Here is a 15145-nt window from a genome sequence, read left to right on the forward strand (position 1 = left end):
TAGAGGTCTTTAGTTGACCACTTAAATGGATCACTTGGGTTTCTGGCATACAGGCAGTCTGCCACTTTTCTCCCCATTGGAAATATAGCATGGCAATGGAATAGCATTGGGCCTGCCACTTTTATGCTTTTTTGTAACACTTCCTGCCTCCAAATGTATCCTCAAGTAGCTCAGAGAATCCCAGATACCCGTATTTTAAAGCAGAGTTACAACAACTGAAAGTATGGGCTGTAACTTCCGAGCTCCAGGGCAGTATAACCAGGGGTACCCCTAAGATGTGCTGGGAATCTCCTGCTCTCAATTTCCCCACCCCCAAAAAATGCAATCTAAATCACAAATATTGTATCTTTCTAGTTATGTTGCTCCAATAGTTACCCAGAAAAAGTAACAAGAATTAAAACCACTTCTAGCTTCTTGGTAGCTTTGTACAAACCAAAACTGGCCCCCCATGGGACTCCCATCACCACCCCCAACTGTCACGGGGCTCCCCCATCCCCACCTACCTCCCCCATGGAATACCCCACTCCCACAGAGCTATTCAACCCTTTCCACAAGAATTTCCCACAGCAACCTCCTCCCCCCAAGCCCAACTCCGAATCTCCCCCATTTCACTACACACCCCCACCATTCCTTCCCAGGACTGGTTACTTTGATTTGATGTATTATTGTCACATGTATTAACATAGTGAAAAGTATTGTTTCTTGCGCGCTATACAGACAAAACATACCGTTCATAGAGAAGGAAACGAGAGAGTAAAGAATGTCATAGTCACAGCTAGGGCGTAGAGAAAGATCAACTTAATGCAAGGTAAGTGATGCGCTATCAATTAGGCAAAAGACTACTTATGTGCCAATACAACTGTAGGCTTTTATTCATTACAGAACTAGGAGCATATCCCAACAGATAACCGACCTGAACTGAACAAGGGGGAGGAAACAACCACCTTTATACTAGGTGACAAGGGGAGGAGCCGGCAGGGGATGTGTCCAGTCATGACAAACACACAACGGTGGTCCAAGCAGGACAAAGGCACAACTGCAGTCCACCACAGTAAGTCCATTCAAAAGTCTGACAGCAGCAGGGAAGAAGCTGTTCTTGAGTCGGTTGGTATGTGACCTCAGACTTTTGTATCTTTTTCCCGATGCAAGAAGGCGGAAGAGAGATTGTCCGGGGTGCGTGGGGTCCTTAATTATGCTGGCTGCTTTGCCGAGGCAGCAGGAAGTATAGACAGAGTCAATGGATGGGAGGCTGGCTTGCGTGATGGATTGAGCTGCATTCCCGACTTTTTGAAGTTCCTTGCGGCCTTGGGTAGAGCAGGAGCCATATCAAGCTGTGATACAACCAGAAAGAATGCTTTCTGTGGTGCATCTGTAAAAGTTGGAGAGAGTCGTAGCTGAGATGCCAAATTTCCTTAGTCTTCTGAGAAAGTAGAGGCGTTCGTGCGCTTTCTTAACTATCGTGTCAGCATGGGGGGGACCAGGACAGGTTGTTGGTGATCTGGACACCTAAAAACTTGAAGCTCTTGACCCACCTCACCATCTCCCCAAAGACCCAGCTACTGACCTCTGCCCCGTTCACCCCTGCCCAGGCCCACTAGAAGTCACATATATCTTTCATGAAGTTGACAACTATTTTTCATGATTGTATTGAAGCACAGAATCTGGCAGAACCCAATCTTCCAAATGAAGCAGCATTAAGCCTGTTTTAAAGAAGCAGAATGCTCACCCATTTATAGATTTGGTTGGCCTTGGATAACCATGGAGTGGCTGAAGTGGTCTAATCAACCTCCCAATTTTCAAATATTGGCCACGTGATTTTGCTGCAAGCAAAAGGCAGTCACCAGTTGAACAGTTCCTCCAGTATTCTGCTTACTCAGAAAAGAACAGAAATCAACAGACAGAAACAGAGTTTTAATTAGTTTTAAATTCAGATATATGGGCAGGGATTTCCTGGTCCCCCTGTGGGTTTTCTGGTGGCAGAGGCACCTCGTCATTGACCATCAGCAGGATCTTCCGATTCTGCTGACGTCAGCGGTCTTTTGTGTTGCTCGCCGGCCATGCTACTGGGGAATCCACCACAAGGGGTCACCTTCAGCAGGACCAGAAGATCCAATTGGCAGGAAAGGCCAGAAAATCTTAGCAATATCTTCCTTACTTCACAAAGCCAGAGAATTGCACAATGAGCATCCAGTACATTTATATCAAATGCTCAGTTGCTATTTTTAACAGATGCATGAAAGTATTTTTTAGAACTGAATTGTTACCATAATTCAAATACCAGATAAAGAGGTAGCAGCACAGGGATTTAAATGCATGTCAATTATTCAAACATTAATATTACACAGCATTGTTTCCAAGAGACATTTCAAATATTGAACAAACCAAAGGCACAACCTACTACTTTAATTTTAATACGTATGTTTTTTTTTCAAAAGCAGCATTATCATATTTCTAATATTCTGAATAGTTGTGAATACTGAATAATTAAAGGTCATGATGGAAAGGGCTTTATAAAATGAAATACTGGATATCTGAGTTACAAACGAAAGGTGCTAGAAATGAAAAATGAGCCATTAGTATTGTAGGGACCATGTCCAATGTGAGAATCGACCTTGTCTATTTACAGTTACAGACAAACCAATTGGAGGCATTCATTTTCTTTCAAATTACTCATTACCACACAGGTTTCCATTCAGTAGGTAAATATGATTTTCTTATTATCAGAATAATTTATTAAGCCTGTTCTCCTGAGTACTCTCCTACAATTTAACACTTTTAATTATTCTTTCCCAGTATTCTAACTTTATGGACTGAAGGGCCTTTCTCTGCATTGTTTACCTCTTTGACTGTATTATGAAAAGAATAGTTCTTAATCTTTCCTGGGGAACTCTGCTTCTAACTATGCCACCTTTGAGGGATTCCTTGCACCTGCTGCTCTCTGAGCAAAAGTTCAATCTGTATTTACAAATTATTTAATGACCAACCAGTGAATATCCTCACTGGGAACACGATGATTCCAAAATGACACATGATGGAGGCTCAGAATCAAGACAATCCTTTTTCGCATATTCAATCATCTAAAATCTGCACCAGCCAGATCCACAATACTCCAAATGATTGACCAGTCGCCTCATCACATGTGGGATGCTGGACCTGTCATTTAACTCTAGGATTTTCCCTCTTGACAGCAAATATTTGCTCCCTTAATGTAATAATTGTCTCAATATACTTAAGGGATAGACAACAGGCAGGTATAGAAAAGATAGCTCCCAACATTAGATAATTACAAGCCAATTTCCTAATCAGTAGGCTGATTCTGACTGGATTAGTAGCAGGAAATGTACCCGTGCTCTGTGTGCAGTGTTGGTTTGTTAAGCTTCAGCAATATCCTTGTACAAACATGCAAGCATTGCCTCTGTCAATCTGCCACTAATCTCTGGTTGCCCCGTTAGGCTAGCTTGTGCACTTCAGATTAGAAAAACAGAAACTCTACCTGTGTAAATTTCTCTGTCATTTAATTTGAGACTTTTAAATATGACAGTAGGTTTTAGTGTGTGGCACACACCCAACTCACCACACAAGACAATTCAGTGCACAAAACACAAAATTGCTGCTTTCAAATTCATTGATGTGAAGGTTTTAAATTCAAAAAATCCAGAATTCTTGAGAGAAACCTTCATGTAAAGTATATCTGCATGTTATTTTTAGTGAACACCGTTGTACTGTACCAGCTATGAACGTACCCATGGGAGAGTGGGTTGGGGGATTAATTTCAACCTGAAAGAGCATATGAGTTTTGGGTGCAGGTGAGGGCTCCCTGGAACTTGCCAATGAAGACAAGGTGAGAACACAGTAAAATTATAGGGGTTGGATCAATCTCAAAGAAACATTGCACTAAAAACTCAGTACTCAGCAGTTTTCCCAGCTGTAAGTAGGATATGATTTGATTCCCAGTACTTTTGTTGAGAGATTACTTTCTGCACTTTGGAAGTTTCTTAATCATATCAGCATCAGAGGCACTGACTAAAATTAGGCCTTGAATTGATCTGATCAGCAGCACCAGACTTATAGCTGACAGCAAAAATAGCTGCAGCAGAGAGCGGAGTTGCATAGAGTTGAGAAGAGAACTACACAGAGGGTAAGTGCAGTGATGTGAGTAGTAGAGGATTACAGCTCACGGGAGTGTGACGTTAGTGTCCCTTTAAGAGATTTTTTAAAAGTCATGATCTCTGCAGCTCTCACAGTCAGTGTTTCTCAGCTCACAGCCTTAGGTGATCTCATTGGTGGGAGAAGCAAAAAATACTGTGTGCAGTTCAGGTGACAAGTTTCATTTTGGCTGCAGTGTTAGAAGCATAGCTGAAAGAGGTCTCTCTCTATGTTTTTATTTTGAAAGTTTTACCAGTTAACTGAAAGCACAGCTTATTGCCATCCTGCAGTAAAGAATCAGTGGTTTTGGGGAGCTGAAGAATACAAGCTGCTTTGAGTTTTCAAGATTATTTGAAATCAGCTTTCAACCCAGGGAACGGGATTCCAATATTACGTGATTTTAGCCTGTACAATGATAAATCTGTTTAAAGGGTTTTGTTTATTGGATTTTTGTTTTAAATTGTGCACATTAGAGATATTCATTAAGAGTTATACATTATAGTGGTTGTTTTGATTCTTGTTTGTAATTGATAAAAGTTGTTGATAATTTTCTTACTATACATGTTAACTATATTCTTAAATAAACTTTGTTTGATACAAGCTCCCTAGTGGGTCCCTTGAATTATACCTGAAGTGAAACATCTCCTGCTTTCCTAGCCAAATTCAGATGCAAAACTTGTGGTTCAGGTTGGCTTCATAAAACACTTTGGAGTTTCTGACCTGAACCATAACAATTGGGGGCTCATCCGGGATCAAAATCTATATTTCTTGATTGATTTGGGATTATTGAACTCAAAGGCAGTGAGTGGTGAGCATATTGTTGTATTTTTTTCAGGTTTAAATAGGGAGTGTCTTGTGGAATAATGGCTTTTGCAGAGACCAAGACGTTCCAGGGGTGGAAGAGTTCACGCAAGGTAGATTACAAAAGTTGACTAAAACAAAGCTTTTGGAATTAGCAAAAACATTGCAGTTGACATTGCCTGACAGTACACAGACAGGGTAGACAATTGTGGCAATAGTTGAGCATTTAAAATTGCCAGAAACACAGTCAGCATCATTGGAAATTGCAAGAATTCAATTACAAATGAAAGAACTTGAACATGAAAATGAATTAAAGCAGCTTGAATTCAAAATAAAGGTAAGAGAAAGGGTAGCAGAACAAAATGCCAAAGAAAGTGAGGCACCTGCAGCAGAAAAAGCCAAAGAAAGGGAAGCAATTGCTGCAGAAAAAACCAGAGAAAGGAAGGGACAGCAAACAAAATGATTGAAGCAGTGGAAATTGCAACAAGAAAAGGAATTGATGCTGCTTGAATTGCAGGCAAAGGAAAAGGAAAGGGAAAGGATAGCCCTAGCGGAACAAAAAGAAAAAGAAAGAGAGAGAACTTGAACTTCAGAAACCAGCAATAAAAAGTTATCAGTTAAAATGGGTGGAGGTAAAGGTCGAGTATAGTGATGAGGACAGTGTGAACGAGCAAGAGCTTCGTAGCCAAAGGCTTGGTGGGGATCTATTTAAATATGTCCAAGCATTGCCAAAGTTTGATTAGAAGGATGTAGAAGCCTTTTTCATTTCAGTTGAGAAAATGGTTAAACAAATGTGGGTATTACTGACTCAAACAAAGTTGGTAGGTAGAGTTAGTGAGTGTTTGCAACACTATCAGAGGAGATATCTGGGAAGTATGAGCAGGCGAAAAAATCCATCTTAGGTGCATATGAACTATTGCCTGAAGCCTACAGACAATGGTTTAGAAATCTAAGGAAATAACCTGGTCAAACATACATAGAATTTGGATGGATCAAACAGAGTAATTTTGATAGGTGGATAATGGATTGCAAAATAGACTAGACGTATGAAGCTTTTAGAGAAATGATTATTTTGGAGTAGTTAAAAAATTCACTTCCTGATGTACTGAGAACTCAAGTAAAAGAGCAGAGGGTTAAAACTGCAAGGTTAACAGCAGAAGTGACAGATGATTATGAATTAGTTCATGAATCAAAGTTTGGTTTCCGACATCAGTTTCAGCCTGTGAGATAGAAACTGGGGGAAAGAGAAATTCTCAGGTGGTAAAGGTAGTGGGAAATAATAAAGATAGTGTACCTCAGGTTAAAGAGGAAATACAGGAGGGTGGAAAAGAAATGAAAAACATCAGATGTTTTCACTGTAATAAATTAGTCCATGTAAAGTTGCAGTGTTGGTGTTTAAGAAAAGCGCTGGGAAGACTGACGTGGTAAAACAAGATAAGCCAGTGGGGTTTGTTAAAGTGGTAAAGGAAAGCCCAGTTGAAGTGAAAGAGGTACAAAAGGATGTACAGCCTGGTCAAGAGGAAAAATCAAAGAGTGGAGATACGAAAGTTGAAGTTTCAGTCACTGCTACCGGAAGGCGAACCTCTGGAAGACACCCTCCGCCTTCGTGTGAAGGCAAGCGTCCAGGTGAGGGCAGCAGAGCGGTTTTGCTACCAGAAGGTGGTTTGTGGAGGAACTGTTGTTAAGGGACAGTTAAACCCCAAATGGTACTTCAGTGTTTTCCTCCCTACCTCCTCCTCTAACCAAAAAAAAAGTCATTCAGAGGACCACATCAGGGGAAAGGTGAGTTGAGATTATTTTATCCTTTTACCTGTATAAGGGCAGTATGGCAGATAGGGCAGTGGTATGCTTTTTCTGCCAGATGTGGGAAATTAGGGAAAATCTAGTCTCCCTGACAACTTTGTCTGCAGGAAATGTGTCCACCTGCAGCTTCTCACAGACTGCATTGTTCGGTTGGAGCAGCAGATGGACACACTGTGGAGCATACAGGGGGCAGAGAGTGTGATAGACACTAGTTCCAGAGAGGTTGTCGCATCACAGGTTCAGTCAGGTGGATGGGAGACCACCAGGACAGGCAGGCAGGTAGTGCAGGAGTCTCCTGTGGCTAATCCCCTTTCAAACAGGTATACCATTTTGGATACTGTTGAAGGGGATTGCCTGTCAGGGGAAGATACCAGCAGCAACCAGGCCAGTGGCACCACACCTGGTTCTGCTGTAAAGCAGGGTCGGGCAAAGAGCAAGCGATTAGTAATAATAGGGGACTCGCTAGTTAGAAGCACAGACAGGCATTTCTGTGGCCACAATCGAGACTCCAGGATGGTGTGTTGCCTCCCTGGTGCCAGGGTTAAGGACATTCCTGAACTGTTGCAGGACATCCTTAAGGGGGAGAGTGAGCAGCCAGAAGTTGTTGTACATATTGATACCAGCGACATAGGTAGGAAAAGGGATGAGGTCCTGAAGTGTGAATAGAGAGAGTTAGGCAGAAGACTAAAGTGCAGGACCTCGAAGGTAGTAATTTCTGGATTACTACTGGTGCCACATGCTACTGAGAGTAGGAATAGGAAGATTAGGCAGATGAATGCGTGGCTTGAGAACTGGTGTAGGGGACAGGGATTTAGATTTTTGGATCATTGGGATCTCTTCTGGGGAAGGGCTGACCTATTCAAGAGGAACAAGTTACACCTGAACTGGACGGGAGACTAATATCCTGGCGGGGAGATTTGCTAGAGCCACTCGGGAGAATTTAAATTAGTTTGGCAGGGGGGTGGGACCCAAAGCAGTAGGGAGACAGAAGAGAAGGTTGAGGACAACGCAGAAGTTAAACAGAGCACATTAAATAGTAAGGGCAGTGTCAGTAGACCTAGTACTAGACAAATAAGACAAAAGCAAGACAGAGGGCAAGGGAAGTCCAGATTAAACTGCATTTATATCAATGCAAGAGGACTGGTGGGCAAGGCAGATGAACTCAGGGCATGGATTGGTACACGGGACTGGGATATTATAGCAATTACTGAAACATGGCTAAGGGAGGGACAGGACTGGAAGCTCAATGTTCCAGGGTACAGATGCCATAAGAAAGATAGAACAGGAGGTAAGAGAGTAGAGGGAGTTGCATTTGATTGAGGAAAACATCATGGCAGTACTGAGAGGAGATATATCTGAGGGTTTGCCCACTGAGTCTATATGGGTTGAACTGAGAAATAAGAAGGGGGGAATCACTTTGATAAGGTTATACTATTGGCTCCCAAATAGTCGGTGGGAAATTAAGGAGCAAATATGTAAGGAGATTACAGATAGGTCCAAGAAAAATAGGGTGGTAATTGTAGGGGATTTTAACTTTCCCAACATTGACTGGGATGCCATAGTATTAGAAGCTTGGATGGAGAGAAATTTGTTGAATCTATTCAGGAGGAATTTTTCATTCAGTATGAGGATGGCCCGACTAGAGAGGGGGCAAAACTTGACCTCCTCTTGGGAAATAAGGAAGGGCAGGTGACAGAAGTGTTAGTGAGGGATCATTTTGGGACCAGTGACCATAATTCCATGAGTCTTAAGATAGCTATGGAGAATGATAGGTCTGGCCCAAAAGTTAAAATTTTAAATTGGGGCAAAGTCAATTTTGATGGTATCAGGCAGGAACTTTCAACAGTTAATTGGGGGAGTTTGTGGGAAGGCAAAGGGACATCTGGTAAGTGGGAGGTTTTCAAAAGTGTGTTAACCAGGATTCAGGTAAACACATTCCTCTTAGAGTGAAGGGCAAGGCTGGTAGAAGTAGGGAACCCTGGATGACTCGGGATATTGAGGCCCTGGTCAAGAAGAATAAGGAGGCACATGACATGCATAGGCAGCTGGGATCAAGTGGATCCCTTGAAGAGTATAGAGGCTGTAGGAGTAGAGTTAAGAGAGAAATCAGGAGGGCAAAAAGGGGACATGAGACTGTTTTGGCAGATAAGGCAAAGGAGAATCCAAAGAGCTTCAAAAATACATAAAGGGCAAAAGAGTAACTAGGGAGAGAGTAGGACCTCTTGAGGATCAACAAGGTCATCTTTGTGCGGGTCCACAAGAGATGGGCGATATCCTAAATGAATATTTCTCATCAGTATTCACTGTTGAGAAAAACATGGATGTTAGGGAACTTGGGAAATAAATAATGATGTCTTGAGGAGTGTACTTATAACAAAGGAGGTGGTGCTGGAAGTCTTAAAGAACATCAAAGTAGATAAATCCCCAGGACCTGATGAAATGTATCCCAGGACACTGTGGGAGGCTAGGGAGGAAATTATGGGTCCCCTAGCAGAGATATTTGAATCATCGATAGTCATAGGTGAGGTGCCTGAAGATTGGAGGGTGGCAAATGTTGCGCCTTTGTTTAAGAAGGGCTGCATGGAAAAGCCTGGGAACTACAGGCCAATGAGCCTCACATCTGCAGTGGGTAAGTTGTTAGAAGGTAATGTTTCAAATGTATGTGGCTCTTCTTCAGAGCTGAAGAGAGGGAGAAATGTGATGGATTCTATATAAGCGGAGGTGGAATAAGCTTCAGGGAAAAGCCTGGGAACTACAGGCCGGTGAGTCTCACATCTGTAGTGGGTAAGTTGTTAGAAGGTATTTTGAGAGACAGGATCTACAGGTATTTAGAGACGCAAGGACTGATTGAGGACAGTCAGCATGGCTTTGTGAGTGGAAAATCATGTCTCACAAATTTGATTGAGTTTCTTGAAGGGATAATCAAGAAGGTAGATGAAGGCAGTGCAGTTGATGTTGTCTACATGGACTTTAGCAAGGCTTTTGACAAGGTACCACATAGAACATAGAACATAGAACATTACAGCGCAGAACAGGCCCTTCGGCCCACGATGTTGCACCGACCAGTTAAAAAAAAACTGTGACCCTCCAACCTAAACCAATTTCTTTTCGTCCATGAACCTATCTACGGATCTCTTAAACGCCCCCAAACTAGGCGCATTTACTACTGATGCTGGCAGGGCATTCCAATCCCTCACCACCCTCTGGGTAAAGAACCTACCCCTGACATCGGTTCTATAACTACCCCCCCTCAATTTAAAGCCATGCCCCCTCGTGCTGGATTTCTCCATCAGAGGAAAAAGGCTATCACTATCCACCCTATCTAAACCTCTAATCATCTTATATGTTTCAATAAGATCCCCTCTTAGCCGCCGCCTTTCCAGCGAAAACAATCCCAAATCCCTCAGCCTCTCCTCATAGGATCTCCCCTCCATACCAGGCAACATCCTGGTAAACCTCCTCTGCACCCTCTCCAAAGCCTCCACATCCTTCCTGTAATGTGGGGACCAGAACTGCACACAGTACTCCAAGTGCGGCCGCACCAGAGTTGTGTACAGTTGCAACATAACGCTACGACTCCTAAATTCAATCCCCCTACCAATAAACGCCAAGACACCATATGCCTTCTTAACAACCTTATCTACTTGATTCCCAACTTTCAGGGATCTATGCACACATACACCTAGATCCCTCTGCTCCTCCACACTATTCAAAGTCCTCCCGTTAGCCCTATACTCAACACATCTGTTATTCCTACCAAAGTGAATTACCTCACACTTCTCCGCATTAAACTCCATCCGCCACCTCTCGGCCCAACTTTGCAACCTGTCTAAGTCTTCCTGCAAACTACGACACCCTTCCTCACTGTCTACCACACCACCGACTTTGGTGTCATCAGCAAATTTGCTAATCCACCCAACTATACCCTCATCCAGATCATTAATAAATATTACAAACAGCAGTGGCCCCAAAACAGATCCCTGAGGTACACCACTTGTAACCGCACTCCATGATGAATATTTACTATCAACCACCACCCTCTGTTTCCTATCCGCTAGCCAATTCCTGATCCAATTTCCTAGATCACCCCCAATCCCATACATCTGCATTTTCTGCAGAAGCCTACCATGGTGAACCTTATCAAACGCCTTACTAAAATCCATATATACCACGTCCACTGCCTTGCCCCCATCCACCTCCTTGGTCACTTTCTCAAAAAACTCAATAAGGTTAGTAAGGCACGACCTACCTGCCACAAAACCATGCTGACTATCACCTATCAATTCATTACTCTCCAAATAACTATAAATCCTATCCCTTATAATTTTTTCCAACATCTTGCCGACAACAGAAGTGAGACTCACCGGTCTATAATTCCCGGGGAAGTCTCTGTTCCCCTTCTTAAACAATGGGACAACATTCGCTAACCTCCAATCTTCTGGTACTATACCAGAGGCCAACGACGACCTGAAGATCAGAGCCAGAGGCTCTGCAATCACTTCTCTTGCCTCCCAGAGAATCCTTGGATAAATCCCATCCGGACCAGGGGATTTATCTATTTTCAGACCCTCCAGAATATCCTGCACATCCTCCTTATCAACTGTAATACTGTCTATTCTACTCCCTTGCAACCCAGTGTCCTCCTCAGCTATATTCATGTCCCCTTGCGTGAACACCGAAGAGAAATATTGGTTCAATGCTTCACCAATCTCCTCCGGTTCCACACATAACTTCCCTCTGCCATCTATAACTGGCCCTAAACTTGCCCTAACCAACCTTCTGTTCTTGACATACCTATAGAACGCCTTAGGATTCTCTTTAACCCTATCCGCCAAAGTCTTCTCATGTCCCCTTTTAGCCCTTCTAAGCTCGCTCTTCAACTCCCTCTTAGCCAATCTAAAGCTTTCTAGTGCACTACCCGAGTGCTCACGTCTCATCCGAACATAAGCCTCCTTTTTCTTTTTAACCAACAAAGAAACTTTTTTGGTGCACCACGGTTCCCTAGCCCTACCAATTCCTCCTTGCCTGACAGGGACATACCTATCACAGACTCGCAGTAGCTGCTCCTTGAAAAAACTCCACATGTCGGACGTTCCCAGTCCCTGTAATCTCCTAGTCCAACCTATGTTTCCTAATTCTCTCCTAATAGCCTCATAATTACCCTTCCCCCAGCTAAAACCATTGGCCCGAGGTTCATGCCTATCCCTTTCCATCACTAAGGTGAACGTAACCGAATTGTGGTCACTATCACCAAAATGCACACCAACTTCCAAGTCTAGCACCTGGTCTGGCTCATTTCCCAGCACCAGATCCAATATAGCCTCACCTCTAGTTGGCCTGTCTACATACTGAGTCAAAAAACCTTCCTGCACGCTTTGAACAAAAACTGACCCCTCTAACGAGCTAGAGCTATAACAATTCCAGTCAATATTAGTCAAGTTAAAATCCCCCATAACAATTGCCCTATTACTTTCACTCCTAAGCAGGATTGACTCCGCAATCCTTTCCTCAACCTCTCTAGAACTTTTAGGAGGTCTATAAAAGACTCCCAACAGGGTGACCTCTCCTCTCCTATTTCTAATCTCCGCCCATACTACCTCAACAGATAAGTCCTCATCAAACCTCCTCTCTGACACTGTGATACAATCTCTGACCAATAATGCTACCCCTCCCCCTCTTCTACCTCCTTCCCTACTTCGACTAAAACATTTGAACCCCGGGACCTGCAGCATCCATTCCTGCCCCTGCTCTATCCATGTCTCTGAAATAGCCACAACATCGAAGTCCCAGGTACTGATCCACGCTGCAAGTTCACCCACTTTATTGCGAATACTCCTGGCATTGAAGTATACACATTTCAAACCCTGCTCCACCCCACCTCTGCAATGCCGTGCATTGCAGTCCCCATCCATGCATCCCTCACTTTCAGCCCCACTACTCAGGATCCCTCCCCCCCCCCGAATCAGTTTAAACCTCCCTGCATGGCCTTAGCAAATTTACCCCCCAGGATATTGGTCCCCTTCTGATTAAGGTGTAGACCATCCTTCTCATAGAGGTCACACCTTCCCCAGTACGAGCCCCAATTGCTTAAGTACCTGAACCCCTCCCTCCTGCACCATCCCCTCAGCCATGAATTCAAACCTTCCCTCTCCCTATTCCTCTCTAAACTATCCCGTGGTACAGGCAAGAGTCCAGAGATAACCACTCTGTCAGTCTTGGCCTTTAGTTTCCACCCCAACTCCATAAATCCCTGCCTAATATCCCCTTCCCCTATCCTCCCTATGTCGTGTGTCCCCACATGTACAATAACTTGTGGTTTATCTCCCTCCCCCCTAAGAGTCCTGAATACCCTGTCAGACACATCCCGGACCCCAGCCCCTGGTAGGCAACACACCAACCCTGAGTCCCTACCTTTAGTTCCGACCCTCCTATCTGTCTCCTTAATTGTGGAGTCCCCAATCACAAGGCCCAGTCTTTTACAGCCCCTAACCACCTGAGCTTTCTCACTCGGCTCACCCCCAGAGATCTGCTCTCTATGCTCAGTTGATTCCTCCTCAACTGTAGCCTCCAGCACCGAAAACCTATTATGGAGGGGAACCGCCCCAGGGGATTGTCTTCCCGATTGCTTCTTACCCCTCCTCCTGGCATTGACCCAAGCCTCATTTCTAGGAGTTACTATTTCTCTATAACTCCTATCAACTTCCACCTCCGCCTCCCGAATTATGCGGAGTTCCTCTACCTCCCCCTCCAGCTCCTTTACACGCTCCTCCAGAAGCTGCAATCTAATGCACTTCTTACAACTAAAATCTCCTGAAACACTACTGGATTTCCTCACCACATACATCCCACAGGAGATGCAGCATACTGCCTGAACTGCCATCCCTGAAGCCATTACCAGCAAGAAAAAAAGAAAACAAAAAACTTCCCCACACTTCCCCAACTGTCACTCTCCACTGCAGCCCGAGCAACACTCCCTCAGTGAGACACCAACTGTCACTCTCCACTGCAGCCCGAGCAACACTCCCTCACTGAGACACCAACTGTCACACTCTACTGCAGCCCGAGCAGCACTCCCACACTGAGACACCAACTGTCACTCTCCACTGCAGCCCGAGCAACACTCCCTCACTGAGACACCAACTGTCACACTCTACTGCAGCCCGAGCAGCACTCCCTCACTGAGACACCAACTGTCACTCTCCACTGCAGCCCGAGCAGCACTCCCACAGTGAGACACCAACTGTCACTCTCCACTGCAGCCCGAGCAGCATTCCCTCACTGAGACACCAACTGTCACTCTCCACTGCAGCCCGAGCAGCACTCCCTCACTGAGACACCAACTGTCACTCTCCACTGCAGCCCGAGCAGCACTCCCTCACTGAGACACCAACTGTCACACTCTACTGCAGCCCGAGCAGCACTCCCACAGTGAGACACCAACTGTCACTCTCCACTGCAGCCCGAGCAGCACTCCCTCACATGGTAGGTTGTTGCATAAGGTTAAATCTCATGGGATCCAGGGTGAGGTAGCCAAATAGATACAAAATTGGCTTGACGACAGAATGTGGAGATGCCGGTGTTGGATGACAGAAGACAGAGGGTGTTGTAGAGGGTTGTTTTTCAAACTGGAGGCCTGTGACCAGTGGTGTGCCTCAGGGATTGGTGCTGTGTCCACTGTTATTTGTCATTTATATTAATGATTTGCATGAGAATTTAGTGGGCATGTTTAGTAAGTTTGAAGATGACACCAAGATTGGTGGCATAGTGGACAGTGAAGAAGTATATCTAGGATTGTGATGGGATCTGGGTCAATTGGGCCAGTGGGCTGATGAATGGCAGATGGAGTTTAATTTAGATAAATGCGAGGTGATGCATTTTGGTCGATCGAACCAGGGCAGGACCTACTCAGTTATTGATAGTGCATTGGGGAGAGTTATAGAACAAAGAGATCTAGAGGTACAGGTTCATAACTCCTTGAAAGTAGTCACAGGTGGGCAGAGTGGTGAAGAAGGCATTCGGCATGCTTTCTTTCATTGATCAGAACACTGAACACAGGAGTTGGGACATCTTGTTGAAGTTGTACAAGACATTGGTAAGGCCACACTTAGAATACTGTGTACAGTTCTAGTCACTCTATTCTAGAAAGGATATTATTAAACTAGAAAGAGTGAAGAAAAGATTTACTAGGGTGCTACCGGGACTTGATAGTTTGAGTTATAAGACGAGGCTGGATAGACTGGGACTTTTTTCTCTGGCACATAGGAGGCTTAGAGGTGATCTTATAGAGGTCTATAAAATAATGAGGGGCATAGATCAGCTAGATAGTCAATATATTTTCCCAAAGGTAGGGGAGTCTAAAACTAGAGAGCATAGGTTCAAGTTGAGAGGGGACAGA

This window comes from Mustelus asterias, chromosome 7, assembly GCF_964213995.1.
Source record: "Mustelus asterias chromosome 7, sMusAst1.hap1.1, whole genome shotgun sequence".
NCBI classification, from domain to species: domain Eukaryota; kingdom Metazoa; phylum Chordata; class Chondrichthyes; order Carcharhiniformes; family Triakidae; genus Mustelus; species Mustelus asterias.